General features: G+C 34.1%; 2 protein-coding genes across 4 annotated transcripts in view; both read left to right on the top strand.

Annotated features, from left to right (window-relative positions):
* Window positions 1-27,076, top strand: part of LOC134752295 (UDP-glucosyltransferase 2-like) — a 77,059-nt gene that overhangs the window by 47,292 nt on the left and 2,691 nt on the right. The window lies entirely within an intron of this gene.
* LOC134752300 (uncharacterized) overlaps window positions 2,548-27,076 on the top strand; it is a 121,302-nt gene continuing 96,773 nt past the window's right edge. For 2 of the 3 annotated variants that reach the window (XM_063687964.1, XM_063687965.1), the window contains exon 1: window positions 2,549-2,822. The gene's annotated coding sequence lies outside the window, so the exon portion shown is untranslated. Of the gene's footprint in view, window positions 2,823-27,076 lie in introns of all 3 variants that reach the window. The other variant, XM_063687963.1, reaches the window with a different exon arrangement.

Raw genomic sequence — 27,076 nt, 5'->3', positions numbered from 1 at the left:
AGACCGGTCGTCAAACCGTCAACCGTCAACGGTCGTTTATTATATTAATTATGTTTAATTATAATAAATTTTGTTGAAATTAATATAAATAAAAACTCGTTGATTTGACTCGTTTAGCTAATAAATACATACCTACGCTAGGTTAGGTAATAGCTAGGTCGTCTACCTTTTCTGCATAATATAATATCTAGACATTATTTTTGTGTATTTCGTTAATTCAAGATGTTACGAAGTTCAATTGAAGGATTTGCACTTTGGTCGGAGACAGAGACAGGTAACAAAAAGACTGCTTATACAAAGTCGCTTGCAAAAAAAATCAACCAGTCACTGCGGTACCGCACTGATTCCGACAGTTAGGACTGCGAACCATCCAAGTGGTGAAGATTGAAATGTTGCAGCATTGTTATACCTGTGGATGGTTGGAGTTTGGACGTGTGTTATGAATGCTTGAGGTTATGCGAGACGATGAATGAACGGCCTTCTTCTGTGATATGTTAATTTAGACTTGTGTATGAAATGTCTATGGGTTTCACAGTGCTTTGGATTACTGTTATGCTGTGAAATGTAATGAATGAAAAATAAATAAATAAAATACCTACAGGCGGACCGAGTAAACTCTGCATGAAATTTGTTGTGATTTTGAACTTTATTGCAAAGTGATAGGGTTCAAATTTGCAGTGTGTTCCCATATGTCCCCGCCCCGTGATGTGACCGTCGCCATACATGAGGCGGGGATAAATGGAAATGATTTATATAAAAGCGTCTATTTCTCATGTGTGCCCGGCGGGGACAAATATAAAGGGTTCACCGGTTCAGACAAAGTGTGGATGTAACAATAAAAAAATGATGTTTTCAATGACACCTCCATACTTTGTTCTGTCAAAGTCGAAGCACAGTTAGCTTTAACTCCTCGATTTAAGATAAGATAGATATTTATATTTTGTAGCATTTGGCGTCGAGACACTAGGCCCGTGGGGTAGGGGGGCACGGGGGCTCCACAAGGCGCTCAGCAAACGCCTAAGGGAGGCCACAGGTGACCCTCGCGCCATAGCAATCCAGCGCGGGAACGCTGCCTGCGTGATGGGCAGGGCACCCTACCAAGGGCACAAAATTTTGATAGGTATTTTTAATTTTTAGCTTTAGTTATTATAATTGTAGTTAGTTTTAGTTTTAATATTCATTATATAACACTTATTATCGATATTTAGAAGATAGATTATTTTGCTAAGCATTGATAGCCCTTATTCTTTACTCGTCTGTGACTGAAGACAAGTGCTGCTGACTATTCTGATGCAATAATATTTGATATGAAATCACTTTTACAACATTTAATATTTAATTACTTAATAAAATAAATAGCCTTTTAATAATAGGCTTTTGACGGTACATATTGTAGATTAGATAGGCTAAAATTTCAGACACCATTGACATACATTAAATTAATGCATTTTTACATGTCTGTTTTGAACAAGTGAACGTGGGGTGACTTTGACACTTTGGGGCGACAGTGATTAACTGATTACGCAGTGTTAATAAAGAAATAAAGAAAAATATTTTAATTTATATCACATCACTGAAGAATATAAATGATTATAGAAAAAGATGACAATACCTATACAAGATGCAGAAGATTTTAGACTAAGTATTTTATGTTTTTTTTGGTAACAGTACGTATTTTTTGGGTTAAAAAAGTGACAAAATAAGCAGTACCTATCTACTTACTCGTTATCTTCGACTTTTTCCTAAAAACACTATTTAACTTTTTTTTACCTGACTGAATCCAAGATAAATAAATAAAATAGATTAGATTAGATCTTATTTTAGTCTTATTTAGTTTTAGTTTTTAGTTTTATTTTATAGATAAGTTCCTCTTTAACAAATGTATTTAATGAATAAAATAAAATAAAGGTATTTAAGGAGTCAACAAATTTTATTTCAATATTAATTACACCTAGATCAAAATCATATAAGTATTATATTAATTTTTTTTTTGTTTTTTTTTTTTTCAAGTCTCACCCAAGGCAGTAATTTTTCCACTTTTAAATTTATTCTAAGCTTAATAGCATCGATCGCAGACGTTTCTGCTTGTTAATAATTAAGTATTATATTAAGTTAAAATATTTCAAAGATAAAATTACTTTGATCATTCGATGAACAAAATGAATGGTCAGCCCTTTCTAAATAATTTATACCAATAACTGTAGCAAACTGTAATTTAATACCAGTCTTATGCACTCTGCATAGTCTCCTGAAACCCACCCAACAAGTTTTTTCACGAGTTTTACTCGAAAGTATTCCAGCCACTTTTACATCGTATCGTACGATAGTCTTACAACTCTTCACTACACCTAAATCAAACTAAATTAGACTTTAAAACTAAAGAAATAAAATCTAAGTCAACTACTTTTGAATGGTATGCCAAAAATGACCACGCTGCATTTTTATACGCAACTAGCTTTTCGAATTTAAACTCTATGCTGTTGGTAAGAAGAGTGTAATGATGTGCATTGATGTGGCAGAAGCACCACGTTGCATACGTCGCGTGGTCAGTGTTGGTTAGCAGCGGTGCGAGGAGCACGTATCGCCGCCATTTTGCGTCCCGCCAAAACTTGCCGCGGCAAACTTCGATGACAGAAAAAAATCGTTGAGTGACTTTTTAATTACCAAAAACGTTTTTAAAACTATTTGTGACTGTTAATTACGTGTAAAAAAAATGTACGTTATTTTTGCCGTGCGTGTAAAAGTGCATAATTAGTTTAATTTGTGTTAAACAATAATGGATCTTGTGCAAGCGCCGGAACGTTGACCTTATTTCTTGACAGGTATGGTTCGATTTTTTATTGCGTAACAGGTTATTCGCAATCTTGTTTATTGAGATTGAGACGGTGACTTTTTAATTTTGAGCCAAGGGTGCAATAATTACAAGTTTACCATGACTGGTTACATGTCAGTGGCATTTAATAATAACTGTCCAGATTAAAAAAAAACATTATTCAAGCCTCATTGCGTCTTTAGTGCTTAAAATTTTGCAAAAAAAAAAAAGAATTATGCAATAATTATGAATTCGGGGACATTTTTGCCGTATAACTTGCTCTTTTTTTATACCACTTCGTTGGCAAACAAGCATACGGCCCGCCTGATGGTAAGTAGTCACAGTAACCTATGGACGTCTGCAACACCAGAGGCTCTTCATATAAAGGGTTAATACAAGGGCTTAGCTATAATAGGAAATAAGGATAAGTTTATTTTCAAAAGAATACATAACAGAAATTATCAGGGGTCAATACATATCATCATTATATCATAACGATAAATAAATAGACATGAGTCTATTTAATAGAGAGTAAAAAACTTTTTTGGTACGCAACCTTAAAAAACTACTTACTAAAAAAAAATACCCAGGACAAGGCCAGGACTATAAAAATCATGATTTTTATTTTTTATTTTAACTACGATTTAAATTCTATATTACTTATAATTCATAGTTAATAATCATATTTAGTATTTGCTAACATTAATATGTTAACATTATTGTATTCAAATAAAAAATGACAATTACCATTCTAAATTTCTTACCTACTTAATTCATTTATTAATAAATAAATATCGTAAAGGAAAACTGGACATGTAGAAAAAAAAACTTATTGGAGATTAACATTTTTAAAACTTAACGCAGGTTTAAAATGATCTAATCGCTAAAACCGATCTCTTCAACAATATCATTGTTCCTGTAAAATATTGTAATTTATTGTTATTCACCGAACTTTGGCCGACGGCGGAACATTAGTTAACTATAAAACCCGGTTTAAATTTCTTTCCTCACTTAGATGCTTCAAAATCTGCTACTTGTTTCCCCTCCTCCTTCTTCAAAATTTTATATCAACTCTTTTAGTTTTCGTGCTATCCAGCTCTGGAATAATCTGCTCATTAATATTAGACGTGCTAAATCACCCCATTTTTAAAAACCTATTAAAAGATCATTATTTGTCTAGTTCATAAAAATCCCGTTTCTTTTAAATTCCTTGTCGTTTATGGCTTCCTTTGTCATTTATATATATGTGTATGTATAGGTAGTAATAAATTTAGTCTATTTTAACTATATATGTGTAGTATATATAAGTATGTATTATATTATGTTTTTATCGTTTTCTTTATTTTGCACCACCCGAAAACTACCGGTTCGTTCGCCATCTCTCTATCTGAAGGTTGTCTGGAAGATATCGCTGTTTAGCGATAAGTCCGCCTGTTGTTACCTACCAATTTATATCTTTTCTCAATTTCTGTATCTTATTTTTAATGTAGTGTGCACAATAAAGCATATTGTTATTATTAGGCTGAAAGAAACTTTAAATTAATCGAGTATGTGTGTAGTTTTATAAACAGGGCAATAATAAATATTCTTTTGTGCCGTAAACCGGGGTTATTTTGTGCTTCGTTTTTTAAAGAGCCACGGACCTCATTATTATTTACAACGACGGGACTTAATCGCGTAAAATAAGTATTAAACCCACCTCCGACGTTTCGAGAACGGCGTTGTCCCCGTGGTCTCGGAGAAGACTGGCTAAAGTTGACATCAACATCTTCTAGGCGCGTGAGTTTTTCGAACTACCCGCACTTGGTCTTGTTTGTTTGTTGTAACGTCGGAGGTGGGTTTAATACTTATTTTACGCGATTAAGTCCCGTCGTTGTAAATAATAATGAGTAAAAATCGTGAAAGTTTAAATCAGTGTTGAGCCACGGACCTTACAATCATATTAATCAATTATGGAGGCATATATTAAACTTTATGCGAATTTTATCGGTTACATAAACATGCGCAACATTGTTACATAATTTGTAATTTTGTTGTATATTAACTCCTGTAGTCCTGTCCTGTCCTGTCCTGTTGTTTCTGTGCTTTCTGTAGAGTCTTTAACGCATATCAGTTAAAGAACATGGGTCAAAATCATAAAAATAATTAATGCAAATAAATAAATCATTTATCCATATTTAAATACATTTTATCGTATTTTTATAAACATTTATTTTTAGTTTTAAAGTGTGTCGACAGATGGCAGTGAATTTACTGTGGTTACAAAATTTACTATGACAGTACCGCTCTAGTATAAGTTACTGTATGAACGGGGCGACTTATGAAAAAACAAGGGTACTTTGACCCATTTAAAACTTACAAAATCTGTAGGCATTTGTTCCAATTTAAAAATGGACCTGTACTTTTATGTAAAGAACAATTTTTTTCTCCCTCATTTTAAAGCGTTTTAATGATAAAATTACTAAATCTAATTATTAAACAATTAACAAAGAAATAAGTTATTTTAAATGTATTTGATAATTTGTTTTTGTTGTTATTGTCAAGTTGCTAATTATCTTAATGACCAATAAAGTGATCTTAATGATCAGTTGACCACTTTACCCTTTTCTAAATTGGTTTGTTTTGATTTGCGTCTGCTGCTCCATAATTTAAAAATTAAAAAATACTTGTAAATACAATACTTTGACAAATATCTGTGCTCATCACACAAATAAATGGCCGTTTGCATCATGAAAAAAAAACTAATGCTATTTTATAATCCAGTGTGCAAGTTTTACCTTAAAACGAAACCCACCGTTAAACCGCACCGAAACCGGCTTAGCAATTGCTGAAGTTAACTACTGCGGTTAAATTTATTATGCAATTTGTTAAACGTAATCGTAAATAATGTTTAACATATTCCAATAATTTATCTAGAATAGTTGCAATTTATCGTATTATTAAAATATGTTGACAGTTATAATCGTAATAGTTTACTGCCTAATAGTATTTAAGATAAATTATATCCGTATTTGATATGATCAATATTTACTTAGTATTAAAGAGAAAGTGTGAGATAATTATAATATAATTACTTTTGGTTTGACCAGTTGGTCAATTAGCTCCATGCATGAATTTATTTTTATTTTTGGATTCATAATTTATATCGTTGGAACACCGGAAATGATAAAAATATTTTTGTAAACCTTAACATTATTTTATTAAAAAATATTTAAAATGTTGAAAATTTTTGAGCGGTTGAAACGCTCATAATTTTTGGCGCGAATTCGACAGAGCGTGATGACGTCACACGTTGGGCGGCCCAACTGACGATTGCTACTAATGACACTAATCTGTCGAACGCGTGACGTCACGTGGCGTTTCGAGCGTTTCGCTCACTAGCTTTTCGCGGGCAAATTTTTGTACTTTTTATTTATAATTTTAAGTAATTGAATGGTAATTTAAAAACGGAAATGCATTTGTAACATGATATAACGGTAACAAGCATCCGAATAAAACATATTTCGTTCAAATATAAACTTCATGCATGAGGCTAATTGTTGGTGAAATTGTCAGTAAAAAACAAAAAAAAAACTATACCTACTCACCCTTTTCATTTGGGTGCTAGTACTAGTAAGACAAAGATAGTATGATTCTCTCTGTCTATGTTTGAAAATTTTGAAATGAGACAGTCCTTTGACAAACAATTAATTTGGTTTGACCAACTATAGTTGGTCAAGCAAATCTTGTCAGTAGAAAAAGGCGGCAAATTTGTTAAATCGCGGGAAAATCGCGTGTCATTTATACCTATATCTTACCTATCTGTGGAACTGTTTTATTTACATTAAGATTTTATCAAGTTTCCATTGCAATTTTCAGAGAAATGTTGACATCACCATTGAAAAATATACAGATAAGACTGTGCGTTTTCTTTAGCAAAGTTTAGTTAACTAAGAAATTAATACATTAATAGGTATAAATATGTTTGAATAGGAACGATATTTCTGTTTAGCCCAGTGGTTGACTGGTAGAGAATGCCTCAAGGCATTAAGTCCGTCTTTTTTACTTTTTACTTGTTCTTGTGCAATAAGGTTTAAAACAAATAAATAACATGTAAATTTGAGGTTATGCCGTGATATATCACAGATCACGAGATACAGCCTGGTGACAGACGGACAGACAGACGGACAGCGGATATATATGCAGTTTTCTTTCAGTGTTAAATCGACTAGTTAAATGCGAAATGGATATCAAAGAAAACCGTTTATACACCTATCTTTTACATACCTGCTACTAATATATTCAGACATGACATTGTATCGCCAAACGAACATCAAAGAAATCTTGAAAAAATTTAAGTAAACATCTAGCAATTATAATAGACGTAATAATTATTTAAAACTGGCTTTGTATTTACATATACACAAATATCTGCTTAGTTTTTGCATAAATTATGGTTTTTATAGGTTTGTCACTAGGGTGCAGAATCGGTACTGTTTAAAAGAACCGGGATTTCCCGGTATTTTTAGGTACTTTCGGGACTGCCTTCAAAAATTAGTTTTTACCTAAATTTTCAGTAAAAAAGCGTAAAACGACCTTTGAATATTTCTCTATACATTGGTATAATCATAGAGTAACTTATACTAGAGCGGTACTGTCATAGTAAATTTTGTAACCTCAGTAAATTCACTGCCATCTGTTTACACACTTTAAAACTAAAAATAAATATTTATAAAAATACGATAAAATGTATTTAAATATGGATAAATGATTTTTTTATTTGCATTAATTATTTTTATATGATTTTGACCCATGTTCTTTCACTGGTATGCGTTAAAATTATAAATAACAAACGAAACAGTCAACGCCCTCTATACGAGTGTAGGCCAAAACTAGTGGCGCCATCTGGTCGAGAATCAAATTTTCCTGATTTTCGAGGCACGTTTTTTTCTTAGACTGTATCCATCTATTACGGAGTTATATCTATCTTTGGTATAATACAAAAAGTACCATAGTGAAGGTACACACATTTCTTATTTTACGATAATCTGTGTCTTTAAGCCACACAATCATGCCTTCATTAACCGTTAATTAATTAATTAATAATTATTACTAGAGTTAATAATAATTAATTATTAATAATTTAATAATTATTTAATAATTAAATTATTTACTAGAGTTCGACCAAGATAAGTCTGCAACGATTTTGATAGCACACGCAGTGCAAGTGTTATTTTAAACAACACTTCTATGAAATTATGACGAATAAAGACAATAACACTTGCACTGCGTGCGCTGTCAAAATCGTTGCAGACTTATCTTGGGCTAACTCTACTAAATAATTTTTTTTTGGAGATTCTGTATTTTTATGTGAGAAGTTTTTAAGTAAAAATTTTGTTGACAATGTTGACATTTCTGACGTATGTAATGTCAACATTGTGTAATAATATAATTTGGTTTCATGGAGACTGTATAAAGGAGCCAAATCTCTATGTATGAAAAGTGTCAATCAAAAAACAGTAATTAGGCGGCGCCACCATACACCGAAATACTACCAAAAACAACCTACGTAATTTGGTCGGGTTATTTGTTGCCTTATATGGTTCATGTTATACTCACGTCCCAGAGCCTAACTAGCGCCACCGGAGAGATTAGGAACTATTATTTAAAGCTGAAAGCGGTCACTTTTGCAACAATTCTGCCATAAGAGATTGGCATCCTTTCTATACCATCCATATTTGGTTTAATCCTAAACGGGTTATTCCTACTAGCTACCACCAGCATTTTGTTAGAGTTCATCTGATAAAAACAGTATAAATATAATTAGCTAATATAATTAGAATCGAACTTCACTTACAGGTAAGTTCGTGTAATTCCTATTAGACCGATAGTGGGACCATATTTTTGACCTTAAAGTTATGATAATTCTAAAGAAGGAAAAGTGATGCTTATATGGCAGGGGACATGTTTTTAAGCATATTTGTAATTTAAGACGAAAAGTTAGAACGAGCGTTAGGTATAAATTAGGTATTTATATATTTTGATTGATGCTTTTTGAATATTGAATTAAAGTGCAAAGTTTAAGCTTCATCGTTTAAATTATGTATGACGCTTTAAACTGTTACATTTTTAGAAAAAAAATTAACGTGCTTCTTTGTCAAACTAAAATTAGCTTATTATTTTGTCGATATTGAATTAAAGTTTTAAAAATCCACAATAATATCTCTAAATTCTTAAGTTAATAGACAAAGCCGAAAAATTAGAAAAATATGATTGCTGCTTAAATTTTAATATGCGTTTTTTGTCCTGTAAGGTCCAATATTGAATTAAAGTCTATAAAGATAAGTTTCATACTATAAAATAATATATGCAACCATATTATGAAAAGTAAGAAATTTCTGTGTGTAGCTTCCATTGTTATAGCCAAATCTATTTAAAAAGGCGCGAAATTCATACATACGCCGCGCTGGTCCGTCAAGGTGCCGGCGCGGCACGCGGGAGCCTATCGTAGCATTCGTATCTATCTATCTATACCTATAGGTACTTACCTCGCCCGGTCGCCCCACCCCCCGCTCAACTTCGTAAGCGCTGCTTGTCTTTTCTTGTCATTCATTAGTTTGTTTACCGTGCACATAAATTAGATGCCGATATTACGTGAAATTAATGTAATTATGACTTCAAAATGAGTACAAAATAATTGTTATGTGGACTGATTATTTGTAGTTACTTAGTGGTCCGAGAGCTGGTAGACATTTTGGAGTAGGTCCTTGAGGCAAGCTGAAAATTTGCCTGATACTTCTCCTATCATACCCTAACTCAGCACTGGAGGTCTGGCTGCAGGGTAGCGGGGCTAAATCAACCCTTATATTTTTTAAGATTTTTTTAGGGCTCCAAAAATGTTCGTGAGGCAATCTATAATTTTTACAGGTTGAAGTTAAGTATCTAAATAGTCACAAAAAAATAAGCTTGAACATTTGGTCGGGTCTTTGACCTTGCCAGAAGATCTAAAAAGTAACGTATGGCACTTACTCGTACGCAAAATTAAGTTTGTCTACTAAAGTAATTGTATGCATTACAGTTATTTTTGTAGTACAGTAAATTAAAGACGAGTAAATTAAAGACTAGGTAGGATGTACAGTCAGCAATACTATTCGCTTAGCACCGTTGCATACAAACTTCTTTACAGGGGTGGTATCTTTTCTCTGCAGCTGACTGTACAATGTGATTGTAACTATGACGATGGTGTATATTTATGATGTATGTTATTTATTGTGTTTTTTATATGTTACTTAAGGGCTTCTGTTAAGGGAACGAAAATTTGATTATTTTTTCGCTACAACGCACGGTTTAGGAGATACAGCCCTGTAAATATTTTTTTCTGTTTTTTTTTTCTATTTTTTTTTATTTTATGTTTATTAAGGGTCCACTGCAGGCGAACGAAAATGTTTATTATTTTGCGCTACGGCACACGGTTTAGGAGATACAGAATTATAAAGATTTTTTGTGGTTTTTTTTTTAAATATATTAATTAAGGGTTTCTTAGTGGAACGAAAATTTGATTATTTTTGCGCTCCGTCGCACGGTGTAGGAGATACAACCCTATAAAGATTTTTTCTTTGTTTTTATTTTTAGTTTTTCATTGTGTTTTCTGTATGTTACTTAGCAGTTTCTCAAAGGGGAACGAAAATTAGATTATTTTTGCACTACAACGCACGGTTTAGGAGATACAGCCCTCTAAAAAAAAAATTCTTTTTTTTTCTTTTCTTTTTAAATGTTAATTAAGTTGAACGAAAATTTTATTATTTTACGCTACGACGCTATTATTAAATTATGTTAGATTTTGAAATTTTTATATTAAATATATCTACTTATATTAAATTTGAAGTTTGGTTATGGAATTTTATATTATATTATATACAAAAAAAGAAATATAGGGCTGTATCTCCTAACCCGTCCGTCGTAGCGCAAAAATAATAAAATTTTCGTTCCCCTTTAAAAACACTTTTAATATACAAAAAACACAATGAAACACAATAAGAAAAAAAAGAACTTTACACGGCTGTATCTCCTAAGCCGAGCGTCGTAGCGCAAAAACAATCAAATGCTCGTTCCACTTTAAGAAACCCTTAATTAATATTAAAAAAAAAAAACAAAAAAAAAAAAAACTTTATAAGGCTGTATGTCCTAAACCGTGCATCGTAGCGCAAAATAATAAAATTTTCGTTCCATTGCAGTGGACCCTTAGTTAACATTAAAAAAAAAAAACAAAAAAAAAAAACAGAATAGTACATTTCGCTGCTAGTGCGAAAAGTATGTCATTACTTCACGAGTACCGAGATAAGAATCGGGGCGAGTGAAGAATGACATTTCCGCACGTGTATCGAACGACGTTTTTTTAATACAGTTGCGAAAAAATAAGAAAAACAACAAGTAAGGAATTCGAAACTTTTATATTATTAATTCTGTGACATCATTGACATTGACATTATGAAGAGGTGTTTTTTAGCTGGGTGTTATTATTATTGAACCCACTTCAATGAAAGATTTTTTTTAATGCATGTTCTATAAGACAATTGTACATATAAAACATTGTACTATTATTACCCAAATATCGTTAATTACGATTATTTGTGTATCGTACATTTATAAAAACAATATCGAATGTTGCCTTTGGAAATTTAAAGCAGAAATAAAAAACGCCTCTCCTTTGACAGGCGTTCCGTTCTATTCAGACAACTTATTAAGAACGGTTTTTCAATATTCAATATATAAAAAAATAGACGTATTATAATGATGAAGGGGTAAGTAATAAAATATGAAATATGTATATTTTTCGTATTCTTACTTTAACAGTAGGTTTTTATGTTGATTACGACGTTTCGCGAACTAGTGCTTTTTACTTTTCCAATTTTTTTAAATTTATACTTGTTCCAATTCACGACTACTTATTGATGAGTGTTAATATAGTTTCCTTTAAACGTCGTAATTAACATAAAAATCTACTGTTAATGTAAAAATCTACTGTTGAAAAACCGTTCTTAATAAGTTGTCTGAATGGAACGGAACGCCTGTCAAAGAAGAGGCGTTTTTTCTTACTGCAAGAATGTTTTAAGTTTCCAAAGGCAACATTCGATATTGTTTTTATAAATATACGATATTCAAATAATCGTTAATAACGATATTTAGGTAATAATAGTACAATGTTTTATATTTGTAAAACAATACAATGTCTACAATGTTGTATGAAGTGGGTTCAATAATAATAACAAAATCCATTCTAGTCGAATAAAAGTTAAAAAAACACCTCTTCATAATGTCAATGTCAATAATGTCACAGAATTAATAATATAAAAGTTTCGAATTCCTTACTTGTTGTTTTTCTTATTTTTTCGCAACTGTATTAAAAAACGTCGTTCGATACACGTGCGGAAATGTCATTCTTCACTCGCCCCGATATCAAGATATCTCGGTACTCGTGAGGTAATGACATACTTTCCGCACTAGCATCGAAATGTACTATTACAGGGCTGTATCTCGTAAACAGTGTGTTGTAGCGCAAAACTAATCAAATTTTCGTTCCCCTTTGAGAAACCCGTAAGTAACATTCAAAAAACATAATCGAACAACAAAGAAGAAAACAAAAAATTAAAAAAAACCTTTATAGGGTTGTATCTCCTAAACCGTGCGTTGTAGCGCAAAAATAATCTAATTTTCGTCCCCCTTTGAAAAGCCCCTAAGTAACATACAAAACACACAATGAAAAACTTAAAAGAAATTATAGGGTTGTTGCATCTCCTAAACCGTGCGTCGGAACGAAGAGCAAAAATAATTAAATTTTCGTTCCACTTTAATAATATTTAAAAATTAATATTTAATATTTAAAAGATACAAACATTTCTTTTTTGTTTTTCATTGTATTTTTTGAATGTTACTTACGGGTTTCTCAAACGGGAACGAAAATTAGATTATTTTTGCGCTACAACGCACGGTTTAGGAGATACAGCCCTGTAAAGATATTTTTCTGTTTTTTTTTCTTTTTTTTTATGTTAACTAAGGGTCCACTGCAATGGAACGAAAATTTTATTATTTTGCGCTACGATGCACGGTTTAGGAGATACAGCCTTATAATAGTTATTTACGATACAAGGGCGGAAAAGAGGAAATTTGAAACGAGTGGCGATAAATTAAAAGACGACCGCAGGGAGTGTTTTAAATCGACACGAGTTGCGAATTACCTATTCGCACGTGTATCGTACAACGTTTTACAGTACATATGGCCCTTTAAACTTTCGACATATGCACGAAAAGTGCTATTTGACGCACTAGTGCGAGAAAGTAGCACCATATGTACTGTAAAGATTTCTTTAAATATAAATTAAGGGATTCTTAAAGTGGAATGAAATTTTGATTATTTTTGCGCTACGACGCACGGTTTAGGATCTACAGCCGTGTAAATATTTCTTTCGTTTTTTTTTTTGTTTTTTCTCATATTAAAAAAGGGTTTCTTAGAGGGGAACGAACATTTTACTTTTTTTGCGCTCCGACGCACGGTTTAGGAGATACAGCCCTATAAAAAGATTGTTTTCTTTGTTTTTTCTTTTATGTTTTCGTTGTGTTTTTTGTATGTTACTTAGGGGCTTCTGATAGGGGAACGAAAATTTGATTATTTTTGCGCTATAACGAACGGTTTAGGAGATACAGCCCTGTAAATATTTTTTCTGTTTTTTTTTTCTTTGTTTTTTTTTAAATGTTTATTAAGGGTCCACTGCAGGCGGACGAAAATGTTATTATTTTGCGCTACGGCGCACGGTTTAGGAGATTCAGCCTTATAAAGATTTTTTGTGTTTTTTTATACCTATATTAATAAAGGGTTTCTTAAAATGGAACGAAAATTTGATTATTTTTGCGCTCCGTCGCACGGTTTAGGAGATTCAACCCTATAAAGATTTTTTCTTTGTTTTTTTCTTTTTTGTTTTTCATTGTGTTTTTTGTATGTTACTTAGGGGTTTCTCAAAGGGGAACGAAAACTAGATTATTTTTACTCTACAACGCACGGTTTAGTTTTTTTTTTCTTCTTTTTTCTTTTTTTTTAATGTTAATGAAGGGTCCACTGCAGTTGAACGAAAATTTTATTATTTTGCGCTACGACGCACGGTTCAGGAGATACAGCCTTATAAAGATTTTTTCGGATTTTTTTGTTTTTTTTAAAAATATTAATTGAGGGTTTCTTAAAGTGGAACGAAAATTTGATGATTGTTTTTGTCCTGCGACGCGCGGTTTAGGAGATACAGCCGTGTAAAGATATTTTTTTCTTTTTGTGTTTCATTGTACGACCGGTCTGGCCTAGTGGGTGACCCTGCCTGTGAAGCCGATGGTCCTGGGTTCGGGCCCGGTAAGGGCATTTATTTGTGTGATGAACACAGATATTTGTTCCTGAGTCATGGGTGTTTTCTATGTAATTATGTATTTGTATATTATATATATCGTTGTCTGAGTACCCATAACACAAGCCTTCTTGAGCTTACTGTGGGACTTAGTCAATCTGTGTAAGAATGTCCTATAATATTTATTTATTTATTGTGTTTTTTATATATTAAGTGTTATTTAAAGGGGAACGAACATTTTATTATTTTTGCGCTGCGACGGACGGTTTAGGAGATACAGCCCTATTTTTTTTGTTTATTGTTGTGTTTTTTTGTATGTTATATAATATAAAATTCCATAACCAAAATTCAATTTTTTTATATAAGTAGATATACTCAATATAAAAATTTCAAAATCTAACATAACTTTTAATAGAAATATCCTCATATATCATAAATATACACCATCCTCATAGTTACAATCACATTGTACAGTCAGCTGCAGAGAAAAGATACCACCCCTGTATAGAAGTTTGTATGCAAAGGTGCTAAGCGAATAGTATTGCTGACTGTACATCCTACCTAGTGGTCTTTAATTTACTGTACTACAAAAATAACTTTGTAATGCATACACTTTGTTTAGTAGACAAACATAATTTTGCGTGCAAAAATAACTGCAATGCATACACTTTGTATAGTAGAGAAACTTAATTTTGCGTGCAAAGATAACTTTGTAATGCATACAATTTGTATAGTAAACAAACTTAATTTTGCGTGCAAGTAAGTGCCATACTTTTTAGATCGCCTGGCAAGGTTAAAGATACGACACGACCAAATGTTCTGGTTTATTACTTTTATGACCATTTAGATACTTAATTTTAACCTGTAAAAAAGAATTACTCAAATCGGACCACGGGTATCGGAGTAATCGGTGAACATACATAAAAAAAAATAGCCACAACCGAATACAGAACCTCCTCCTTCTATGAAATTGAAGTCGGTTAAAAATTACAGATTGATTTTAGAACATTTTTTTGAATTTTGTGAAAAAATATTTTGCACGCGTCTGGCAAGGTTAGGTTACCCGCTAGCCCGTTGATCTATATATCAATACCGTTTGATCGCTGCCTCGGCGGCGCACAGCGCGGCGCGCGCGAACATGCCGCGCGTTTGAAATGTAACGTAAATATAAGCACGGAATGCATACGTATCAGTATTTAGTGACGCACTGATTTTATATTTCTAATCTTTTGTGTGGGAACTAAGATCATTGTCATGACCGTTTAATATTAACTCTACAAACTTTAATTCAATATTGGCTATACTGCTTAACCAGAAATCAATATCTAGAGAAGCACATTGTCTACATTTCTAATTTTTTACAGGTATAATAAGCTGATCCATAATATCGTAATTTTGCAATATCAGCTACTCTAATTATTTATTTACAAAATAATTCATGTTTTTAAGTTCACCAGAAAGCACATGTTCCAGATTTCTAAAAACCGAATATTGTGTATAAATTAAAGTGGGTTTAAATATGTTAAAGTTTTTTGTAACTTTAATTTTATATTTACAAAGTTATTAGCAAAAATTAAAATATTTCAATATATCCGAACGCTCACCCTAAAAATTTCTAACTTTTTACGAAAGTCTTATTTAACATGCTAACAATGACATATCGAAAAAGAAGAAACTTTAATATTATCAAAACCCATTTTTGTTCCACCGCTGGTCTATATGTATAAATAACTGTTTCTAGAAAAAATACTTTTGTCCATTTACTTTTTTTTGAAAAACTATCAACTTTTGCGTTATTAGACTCAGAATCACGAGTAGGTACTATTGAATAAGAAAAAAAAAAGTGTCCTCAGTTTTTCATACAATTTTTGGGCGTCAGTTTTGTAACGGTCCATACAAAATGTATGTGAAAATGCGTTACACAACTGTAACTTTTTTGGGGACATATTTTTTTCTTTTTTAATCGATAGTCCGTGTGATTCTGAGTAGAAATAACCCAAAAGTTGATGTGATTTTCGAAAAAACGTAAATCATACCGTTTTAAGTGAAAATGCCCATAAATAAGGAGTAAGTGATTGATTTTCGGTTCCGGTATTTCCCGGTAACAAACACTATTTGACACTCGTCCATAAAAGCCAAGGCAAGAATCAGTAATACCTAGTTTGTTGGCAACCTACCTACTGATGTGTATCTGTAATTTGTATGGTTACTCTCTCAACAGTGTATAAAAATTAAATAAACACCGAACGACCACGCATTTTAATAAAATGGTAAGTGTTCGGTTGTTCAATTTGTTTCTGTCATTTATTATCGTTCTTTGGTAAGTCATTCGGTTTCATAATCGTAGCCACCCGGCTATAGCATATAATTACATACCTACTTGATGTTCCCTATTAAACACCGGTACTAGAAGTGTCAGATTTGTGGTTTTTTTATGCGAACGGCTTACACTAAAGGGGCCCACTGACTATCAGTCCGCCGGACGATATCGGCCTGTCAGTTAGAACAAAAATTTGACAGTTTCGAACAACTGACAGGCCGATATCGTCCGGCGAACTGATAGTCAGTGGGCCCCTTAATTGTATTTATTTTACTTTAAATCCCTAAAAACATTTGCCCTTGGAACCATCATACAGGGCGTTTTTGTAATTACGGGCAATATTTTGCGAGATGAATCAGTCGTACTAAATTACTAAGCAACTTCTACTATTGTAAAAACCCGAAATCAGGAGAAAATGGGTTTTCTATGCGAGAATCATTATTAGGGTTCCGTACCCAAAGGGTAAAAACGGGACCCTATTACTAAGACTCCGCTGTCCGTCTGTCCGTCTGTCTGTCTGTCACCAGGCTGTATCTCTTGAACCGTTATAGCTAGACAGTTGAAATTTTCACAGATGATGTATTTCTATTGCCGCTATAACAACAAATACTAAAAACAGAATCATATAAATATTTAAATGGGGCTCCCATACAATAAACGTGATTTTTTTTGCTGTTTTTTTCCGTTATGGAACCCTTCGTGCGCGAGTCCGACTCGCACTTGACCGGGTTTTTCCTCGATTTCGGGGTTGGTCCCATCCCATAGTAAAAATTGCTCAGTATGACATATTTATTAACATCGCAAAATATTGCCCGTAATTATAAAAACAGCTTGTATTATCCTCATTACCTGCAAATCAATTAATGAGATAATAGCCAGGATCTAAGTTAATATGTCATATAAAAACAACCTTAGTAATTCACACGAAGATTCAAATTTGCATAATCTTAGAGACTCATACGCAGTTTTAAAAATTATTCACCCAGGATACGACCAACGTAACTTTCATTTACTGAAGTTCTTATTACATTTGCAATAAGTTATATTTTTGATTGTTTTAGCGTTTGGTTAAGTTTGTAAAGTCAAGTGTTGTGAAGGGGTGTCATGTCCGACATTTGTGTTGACAGGTGTATTAATGCTGTAATGGGGATTTAAATCGTGTTTGTGAAACAAAATACTAATAGCGAGATACTTTAAATTCATATTGCTCGTTTCTAAAAGAATCAAAACATTCTCATACAGATGGGCAAGTGGAAATGTTCTCGGATATTTCAGGAAACTTCTTTTCTTTTTCATTTTATTTCACATTTATATAGGACATTTAGAAAACTTGCTATTTGAAAAATCGAGCGAACGAAATACTAAAATCGCCTCTCAATTTGGCGAAACTTGTATACCTAGACATGTTTTTAGGGTTCCGTACCCAAAGGGTAAAAACGGGACCCTATTACTAAGACCCCGCTGTCCGTCTGTCTGTCACCAGGCTGTATCTCATGAACCGTGCTACCTAGACAGTTGAAATTTTCACAGATGATGTATTTCTGTTGCCGCTAGCTATAGCAACAAATACAAAAAGTACGGAACCCTCGGTGGGAGAGTACGACTCGAACTTGGCCGGTTTATAATTTTTTTTTTTAATAAATAAAATAAGAAATTATATAGGCAGATAACGAAATTACTTATAATACAATTGCATATACATTTTCACCTCTAAATTAAATAACTAACTTATAAAACTACAACTAAAAATAAATAAAACTAATCTTAAAATAAATAACTAAAACTAATTTTGGTGCAATAAAGAATATTTACATTAGAATTAAAAACTCTTCCCCTGCGGCATGGTGCCGTAGATGCTGGCAGCATTTCCTCGCTGTATCGCAACGCTTACTCTTTGTGCGAGGAAGCTGCCAGCTCTACGATCACCGGTGACGTCTAATACTTATTACTTTTGTATCTAAATGTATAGTTTAATTGACTGTTTATTATTTAAATAATTTAGTGACAGTCCGCAGTAGGATCGGTCACCGAGGTCCCGTTTACAATTGTGTTGTGTCGACACTCATTATCATGTTGCTTAACTAATCGCTAATCATTGTTTACTAAAACGTACTATATATAGTAATTGTTTCACGATCTTAGCACATCATAATATTTAATCCGCATCTCTACCGCCCCTGGGGTCCTAGCCAATATTCAATCAGCATCTAGAGATGCGGATTGAATATGAGATGCGGTAGACCGCATCCTGGGCCTGTTTTAAAAATTGTGTAATGTACGGAACACTTGGAACGCGAGTCCGACTCGCACTTGGCCGGTTTTTGACTTCGAAAAACAGTCCATATAACTGACACATACCTGACACATATTATTGGATACATACATACATACATATAATCACGCCTATTTCCCGGAGGGGTAGGCAGAGACCACGGATTTCCACCTGCTACGATCCTGACATACCTCTTTCGCTTCCTTCACTTTCATAACACTATATTAGAAGACACTATATTAGAAGGCAAGATAGAAGCGAGAAGAGGCCGCGGAAAACCACGAGCAAGCTACACACAACAACTGAAAGCGAAAGCAAATGTCGTGTCTTACAGGGACCTAAAGAACCTGGCCGAGGACCGAGAAAACTGGCGCATACTCCACCGACAAGAGCCATGCTCTTAAATTATGATGATGATGATGATGACTTTCATAACATTCCTCATACACGCTCGCCGGTTTAGGGTGCTCTTGACCTGGCCTTTCTTCAGGATTTCCCCGATCTGATCAGCGAAAGTCCGCCGAGGTCTGCCCCTTCCAACTCCCGTTTCTACCTCTCCCTTATACACTCTCTTCTCATTATTGGATATTAATGATATTATCCCTTTTCCGTATATAAATACCCCGCCCTCGTGCAGCTTGAATATCACACAATACATCAAGTCTAAGTTATACACGTCTATTTCAAGTGTAATATAATTCGAAACATTGTAAGGTTTGACAATAAACATCATGGTTAATTTATCTTTCCCAAATAGTGATTCACGATTCACCCAGATTTCGGTGACGACGTATGATTAGCACCATTCAAACAGTAACCTACTTGTTCCATGACGTCACGTCACCTGACATCGACGTCAGTGATATAGTTAGTCATAGGACTGTAGCATTTCAAACATAGACAGATCTTTGTCTTACACTAGTACTAGCACCCAAAAGGATGAGTATAGTTTTTTTTGTTCCTATTTACTGACAATTTGGTTTGACCAACTATATTAGTGTTATGGGATTGTGAGGTATGCTAACAAGATGCCGTGTCGGGCCGAAAAGTGGAGGAAATGTTATGAAATATTCTTTTTCATCACTCGCTCAGTAAATGTGGAATTGCACACTGGCTTAGCAGGAACTATAAAAAAATCATTTTCCCTAGGGAGTTATGAAGTTTCTAGTATAATAAGTTACAGTTTTTTTGTCTCTATACTTCATTTTTGTATCGCAAGTGTGATGAAAACATTGTGTGTAACTCGGGGCGTAATAATATTGCAAACTCGAGTCTATAAATCGCTCCGGCAAGCCGTCGCTATTCAGCAATATTTAACTTACGCCCCATGTTGCACAATGTACTATATTATCAAGCCATAGCCTCATATAGAGGTATATCTCGCTGATTGTGACACACTTATGATTATTTCTAATACTCACTTTCGTACAATAAAGTTGAATAAAGTATTTGTATCTTAAAACTAGCATATATAATAATCTGTGCGGAAAGAAGTCTTAGAAAGCATTGGGTCCCTTTTGATTCAAATAATATTAAGGTAATATTACAACAAATTTATGTAGGTACTAAATAAGTATCTGAAATTTAATTTGGCTCTTACACAGCGTCTTACGTAAGCGAACAACTCGCTAACGCGAAGCGAAGCGGCGCGGCGGGCCCAAGGCGTTCGCGTTCGCAACGAGATCGCCCACGTAGGACACTTCTATAGGTATCAAAGGATTGATTCACCCCGCTCCGCATCGCTTCGCTTCGCGTTCGCGTGTTGTTCGCCTACTAAGTACGCTGCGTAACTCGACCATTCATGCAGATGAGAAAATAGAGTTGTATCTGAATAACGATACCTATGTGCCTATGTGTTTTACGTCTGTTTAGCCCTATGGTTGACTGGTAGAGAGTGCCGTTAGCCACGCACTTTGCACAAAGTCAATACCTTTAGTACCGGTGCTGAAAATAGACATATATCTGTAGTAGGGCGCCGGTATGTCTAGTAAACCCTGACTGCAGCCGCGCCAAAACGGAGTCTATTATTATATGCCCGTGACTGCTTCATGTACTGATACCCCATACGTTGCTGATGCTCTAAACATTTAATTTAATCGAGTTCAAACATAATAAGGTTTAACAATTTTACCGACGTTTAAAATAGTATGCCACCATTTAAATCAGTAGGTACGGCTACCATCAGTTTGGCGACGACATATGGCGTATATCGAGAACGTAATTTACTTTCTATGCATCTCGCTCGCACTCGCATATTAGTGCGAGCCGACTGAAAATTTGTTCTAATCATGACGAAAATTAATATCTGAGGATCCGAAAGATACCTTTATATGAATTCGTAGTCAAAGTTTGTAAAAAATGGCCGCCACTTTGAATTTCTTTTTTTGGTACATATAATCATGTTAAAAATCCGAAAACTCCTTTTTACCAATGTCTAAATCCAGTCAGTGTCCAGTGTGTCAGTGTCAGTGTCAGTGTCACCAAAACTTGCTGGTAGTGCCCATGGAGACTATATAAAGGAGCCAAATCTCTATGTATGAAAAGTGTCCATCAAAAAACAGTAATTAGGCGGCGCCACCATACACCGAAATACTACCAAAACCAACCTACGTAATTTGGTCGGGTTATTTGTTGCCTTATATGGTTCATGTTATACTCATGTCCCAGAGCCTAACTAGCGCCACCGGAGAGATTATGAACTATTATTTAAAGCTGAAAGCGGTCACTTTTGCTACAATTCTGCCATAAGAGATTGGCATCCTTTCTATACCATCCATAGTAGTGCCATTAAAATTGATTGCGGGTTCCTTCTACATCGAGTGGTTTGGCAATCCAAACATGTATTCTATGTAGGCCACAGGGGAACTTTTACATGTAAATTTTAGAGATGATGTACTGTTCTATGTAGGCCACAGGGGAACTTTTACATGTAAATTTTAGAGATGATGTACTGTTCTATGTAGGCCACAGGGGAACTTTTACATGTAAATTTTAGAGATGATGTACTTTGTTAGAGATGTATCCAGTCTAAATGTCGAACAACAGACAAGTACTAAAATTGTTTAGAGATGTAAAAGTGTCTAGGTGTCAGAGATAAAATGAAGGGTACACGGAAAGAACATGTCTACTGTCTAGTCACTTTTTTCGAATGAGATTTTCATTTCAAAATGTAGAGCTCTTAATGAACTATTAGTTATAATTTTTGCTACCACTGTATAATATACGAGTATGTAACACAACTTTTTTTTAGTTAAAAAAGTCCTGGTCACGGAATTACCATACATTAAAGTGACTAGACATGTTCTTTCCGTATACCCTTTAAATATATATAACAAAAAAACGATCATCAAATTATCCTTTGAGGGTGTAAAGGGTCTCCAAGGAGAAATTTATCTCCCAATGTAAACAAATGAAAGTATTGAAACGATTTCCAGCTAGCTGGGAATTAATTCCTCAAAACGCTGATTGGCCCACTTGAGAATAACCCGTGTTTATGATTGGCCTTGCCCAGCGATCGCGTTATCAGGCCTCCTTCACTCGCTCAAAGCCACGCGCTATATGCCTACCGCTCGGCGTATCGTCGACGATATAATCGACAGAGGGCCGCCGAACGCCCGCCTGAGCGCTCGCACCACACGTTTCCCGCGCTTACGCTTCGAAATGCCGAAACCACGTAATTATTGTGCAGTAGATGGGTGTAAAAGTCAAAAAACAAAAGAAAATTTGTCGTTTTTTTAGGGTTCCTTACCCAAAGGGTAAAAACGGCACCCTATTACCAAAGATAGATATAACTCCGTAATAGATGGATACAGTCTAAGGAAAAAACGTGCCTCGAAAATCAAGAAAATTTGATTCTCGTTCAGAGGGCGCTACTAGTTTTGGCCTACAGTCGTATAGATGGCGTTGACGGTTTCGTTTGTTGTTATTTAACAATTTTAACGCATATCAGTGAAAGAACATGGGTCAAAATAATAAAAATAATTAATGCAAATAAAAAAGATCATTTATCTATATTTAAATACATTCTATCGTATTTTTATAAATCTTCATTTTTAGTTTTAAAGTGTGTCGACAGATGGCAGTGAATTTACTGGGGTTACAAAATTTACTATGACAATACCGCTCTAGTATAAGTTACTCTATGCTATTACTAAGACTCCGCTGCCGCTGTCCGTCTGTCACCAGGCTGTATCTCATGAACCGTGATAGCTAGACAGTTGAAATTTTCACAGATGATGTATTTCTGTTGCCGCTATAACAACAAATACTAAAAAGTACGGAACCCTCGGTGGGCGAGTCCGACTCGCACTTGGCCGGTTTTTTCATTTCCGAGAGACGAAGAAAGGTGAGTAGTATTTTAAATCTATCTTTATGAATTTTGTCACTATTTATTTCTTTGAACATAAGTAGATAAATCGTAAATTAAGGAGTTTTTTGAGTCAGGTATTATGAGTGTTGTTTTTAAATATTTGATTGACTAATATAAAATATGGTTGATTCGCAACATTCGTTTTATTACAATAATAACATAAGTAACAGTACAACCCTAGCGCATTCTTACGATGACGCGTTGGCACGTGGCTCGCACGGCGAGCAAGGCAGTCTCGACTCTTTGTGCGCATACTTATGGTACATTTCTTCTCGTCCTGAGCAGCAGGTATTATTATTAAGATTTTGTAGGCTATTATAGAGTAGGTATTTTCGCTTTTGTATGGGAATGATGTATCTGTTACGTAGTAACTATTTATTAATCTGTGGCGTTATCGTATAAATAAGTTCAAGTTCAGTGCCGACGGCGCTGCCAATTCACGAAACGCATTTATTGTGAAAACTGCGAGTAGATACCTTACGCTTAATGTAAATTGTTTAATATAAGCAAAGATAGATATAACTCCGCAATAGATACAGTCTAAGGAAAAAACGTGCCTCGAAAATCAAGAAAATTTGACTCTCGATCAGATGGCGCCAGTACCTTTGGCCTACTCTCGTACGGTACGTCTCGGGCGTTGACGGTTTCGTTAGTTATTTAACAATTTTAAGAAAGAACATGGGTCAAAATCACAAAAATAATTAATGCAAATTAAAAAAAAAACAATTATCCATTATTCGCTCCATTGGGTACGGTTGGTAGTGGTCGTGGGTTCAAGTCGCACCCAAGACAGTGAATTTTTCCACTTTTAATTTAGAACTATATAATCTCGTTACAGACCTAGATATACCTACCTCATGTAATTGTATGTGCAAAGTTTCATTACAATCCAACACGTAGTTTTAAAATGAGAGCGGAACTACGTTTGTATGGGAAGGTGCAATTCGCGGTAAGTCGGTTGAAAATATGTTGTCTCTCATGTTCTTCATTTCTTGGAACAATTATTTCATGTATCTGATAATTAATGCAATTGGATTCTACGAATGGAGAACGATTAAAAAAATAATGTCAAGTGGATCTCAATGGTTACATCTTTATGAAAACTGTCACGCGACCTAATGTTCCTAGAACGAGGTACATATAAACGATAGATGATTGGCATATGCTGTGATGCCGTGTAAAATATCCCTATTTAAATAAAGGCACCGGTTAACTAATTAATCGGATTTTAGCACAATCGGATTAAGTCTCACCTCGAAATCCTTCCAAAGTAATTTGGTATGTATGTTAATTAAAGGTCTCTTTTTCATGTCCACACTATTTGACATTTGGGGACCTCTAGGAATCGCAGCCATCTTGGAAAATGTGTACCATCCTGGAGAAATTTGCGTTTTACTCTAAATATACGTTCTCTATGAAAATATGGTGTAAGGCAACATTAAAGCTTTAAATTCTACACGAAAAAGTCCTAGATAACTTTGCGGAAAAAATACATCTTGTTATAGAAAATAATAGCTGAATCCAGATTTAGCGCTAGAAAACAAGATTTCAAGATCCCAATTATTATTTTTTGTGGCTTGAATTTGATGCCAGTTTTTTAGGGTTCCGTACCCAAAGGGTAAAAACGGGACCTATTACTAAGACTCCGCTGTCCGTCTATCCGTCCGTCTGTCCGTCTGCCTGTCACCAGGCTGTATCTCATGAACCGTGATAGCTAGACAGTTGAAATTTTCACAGATGATGTATTTCTGTTGCCGCTATAACAACAAATACTAAAAACAAAATAATATAAATATTTAAATGGGGCTCCCATACAACAAACGTGATTTTTTTGCTGTTTTTTTCCGTAATGGTACGGAACCCTTCGTGCGCGAGCCCGACTAGCACTTGGCCGGTTTTTTTTAAATAATATGATGCTCATATTTGGAGCCAATATAAATTTTTAGGCTCTAAATTATTAATGCACGGCCAAATTATATTATTATATGCCCAATGAAAGTTCCTGTTTAATATTTTAATTGCCCGGTTAATAATAAGTCTTAAATAAATAAATAAATCAAACTTATAGAACAAAACTAGACACTTGTAAGTACCGTTTTAGCTCCAATATATCTGATTACGAATATTGAATTGGTTTAAGATTATGTGGTTTGTGAGGTGTCGGCGGTTTCCGAACCTTGTCCTGAATTTGTAGTTTAAATTACGTTTGCGTAAATTATACCGTTCTTACACATTCTGTTCTTCATTGCTGCTAAAAAAAACTTACGAAAAAGTAGGATATTTTTTACTGGATATCACTTTCTGTGATGACAAGTGGTTGCGGAATATTTAAACTGGCACTCCCACTTTGACAGTAGAAAAATGCGACAACTTTAAATAATTTAGGCGCGAAGAGTTGACTTCAGTTGAAAATATAAATTTCGCGCCTTTTTCTGCTGACAAAGTGGGCGTGTTTGAGTATAGGAAACAGTTTAATATTTTAGAAATAAATGAGAACATATATAAATGAGATAGGTAGTTATTATGAGTCTGTCTTTTCAAAGACCTGTCGTAAAAACTCAGAGACGTCACAGGAGAGCGAAGAACTGGCAGCTTCCTCGCTCAGCGAATTAGTTTAACTATCCAGCGAGGAAATGCTGCCAGCGTCTTCGGTACTATGCCGCAGGGGCCTTCTTTAGATTTAATATAGTTTTTATATTAGATTTATTTAGTCTTATTTTAGTTTAGTTTTTAATTATAGTTTTTTCTTTGTTAGGTATATAATGTCTATAATGTTTTTTCCAGAAAAAATATCACTCAGATTAAAAAAAAAGTTATTATATGTATATGATAATGTGTTTTGGTTCAATACGTAAATCTCCTATAGTTGGTAGAGTTAGACCAAGAAAAGTCTGCAGTGATTTTGACAGCACACGCAGTGCCAGTGTTATTTATACGTCATAATTACATAGAAGTTTGACGTTTAAAATAACACCTGCACTGCATGTGCTGTCAAAATCTGCACTTTTCTTGGTTTGACTCGAACCTTTGAAAAATCAGAGCTGCAAGCACATAGGCTACGGTGGCTGCTTAATATCAGGCGGGCCGCACGCTTGTTTGCCACCGTTGTGGTATAGAAAAAAACTTTTAACCAGATTTGAAGAACAAGTTTGGAAACATCAAATTATTTTATTAAATATTTTGATTCGTGTTTTTTAAGTAGTCATAGTCACACTACTTGTATAAATCACCACTCCACCGCTCACCACTGGAGGGCTTCGCCACCCTTTAATATATGACATCTATTACAGTTTTTAATTCAGATTAGAAGAAATTTCCTCTAAAATAAATCCTTATATTCTAACGTTATTCGAGGTTATACCAAAGCATCTTGTACTTGGCTTTTTAAAGATGGCTCCTTAGTTTAGCCAAATCCCATAAAATAAACGATTCATCAATTTGTCTCTGGCACGCGAAGTTTTTTTTTTATGCCAACGAACATGCGCAGTTTTTTGCCGCTCAAGCAAAACTAATAAGGCGGTACCGACACCAGATACCAGAAATCTGGTATGTTGACATTGTCTTAAATTTCAAATGGTGCGGAAAAAATGTTTAGAGAAATCAAATATGATGACCTACAACCATGTTCTAGGAAATGTGATATTTGAAGCTGGTGTTTACTTACGCACGAATAATTAAAAATGGATAGGCTAGAGTCTGGTTGAAATTAATTTAATTGAAAAATGTTTATTAAGTTGTCACTTTGCCACGAGAAGCAAATTTTTTTAAAGTTAATATAGTTGGTCAAACCAAATTGGCAGTAAATAAGAACAAAAAAACTATACTCGTCCTTTTAGTTTGGGTGCTAGTACTAGTGAAAGACAAAGATAGTATGATTCTGGCTGTCTATGTTTGAAATGAGTTTGACAAACTATACATAATGTATGCTATATGTATACAG

The sequence above is a fragment of the Cydia strobilella genome, chromosome 24, assembly GCF_947568885.1.
Source record: "Cydia strobilella chromosome 24, ilCydStro3.1, whole genome shotgun sequence".
Lineage (NCBI taxonomy): Eukaryota > Metazoa > Arthropoda > Insecta > Lepidoptera > Tortricidae > Cydia > Cydia strobilella.
The sequence above is the reverse complement of the archived record's forward strand: the minus strand, read 5'-3'. Positions and strand labels throughout refer to the sequence as shown.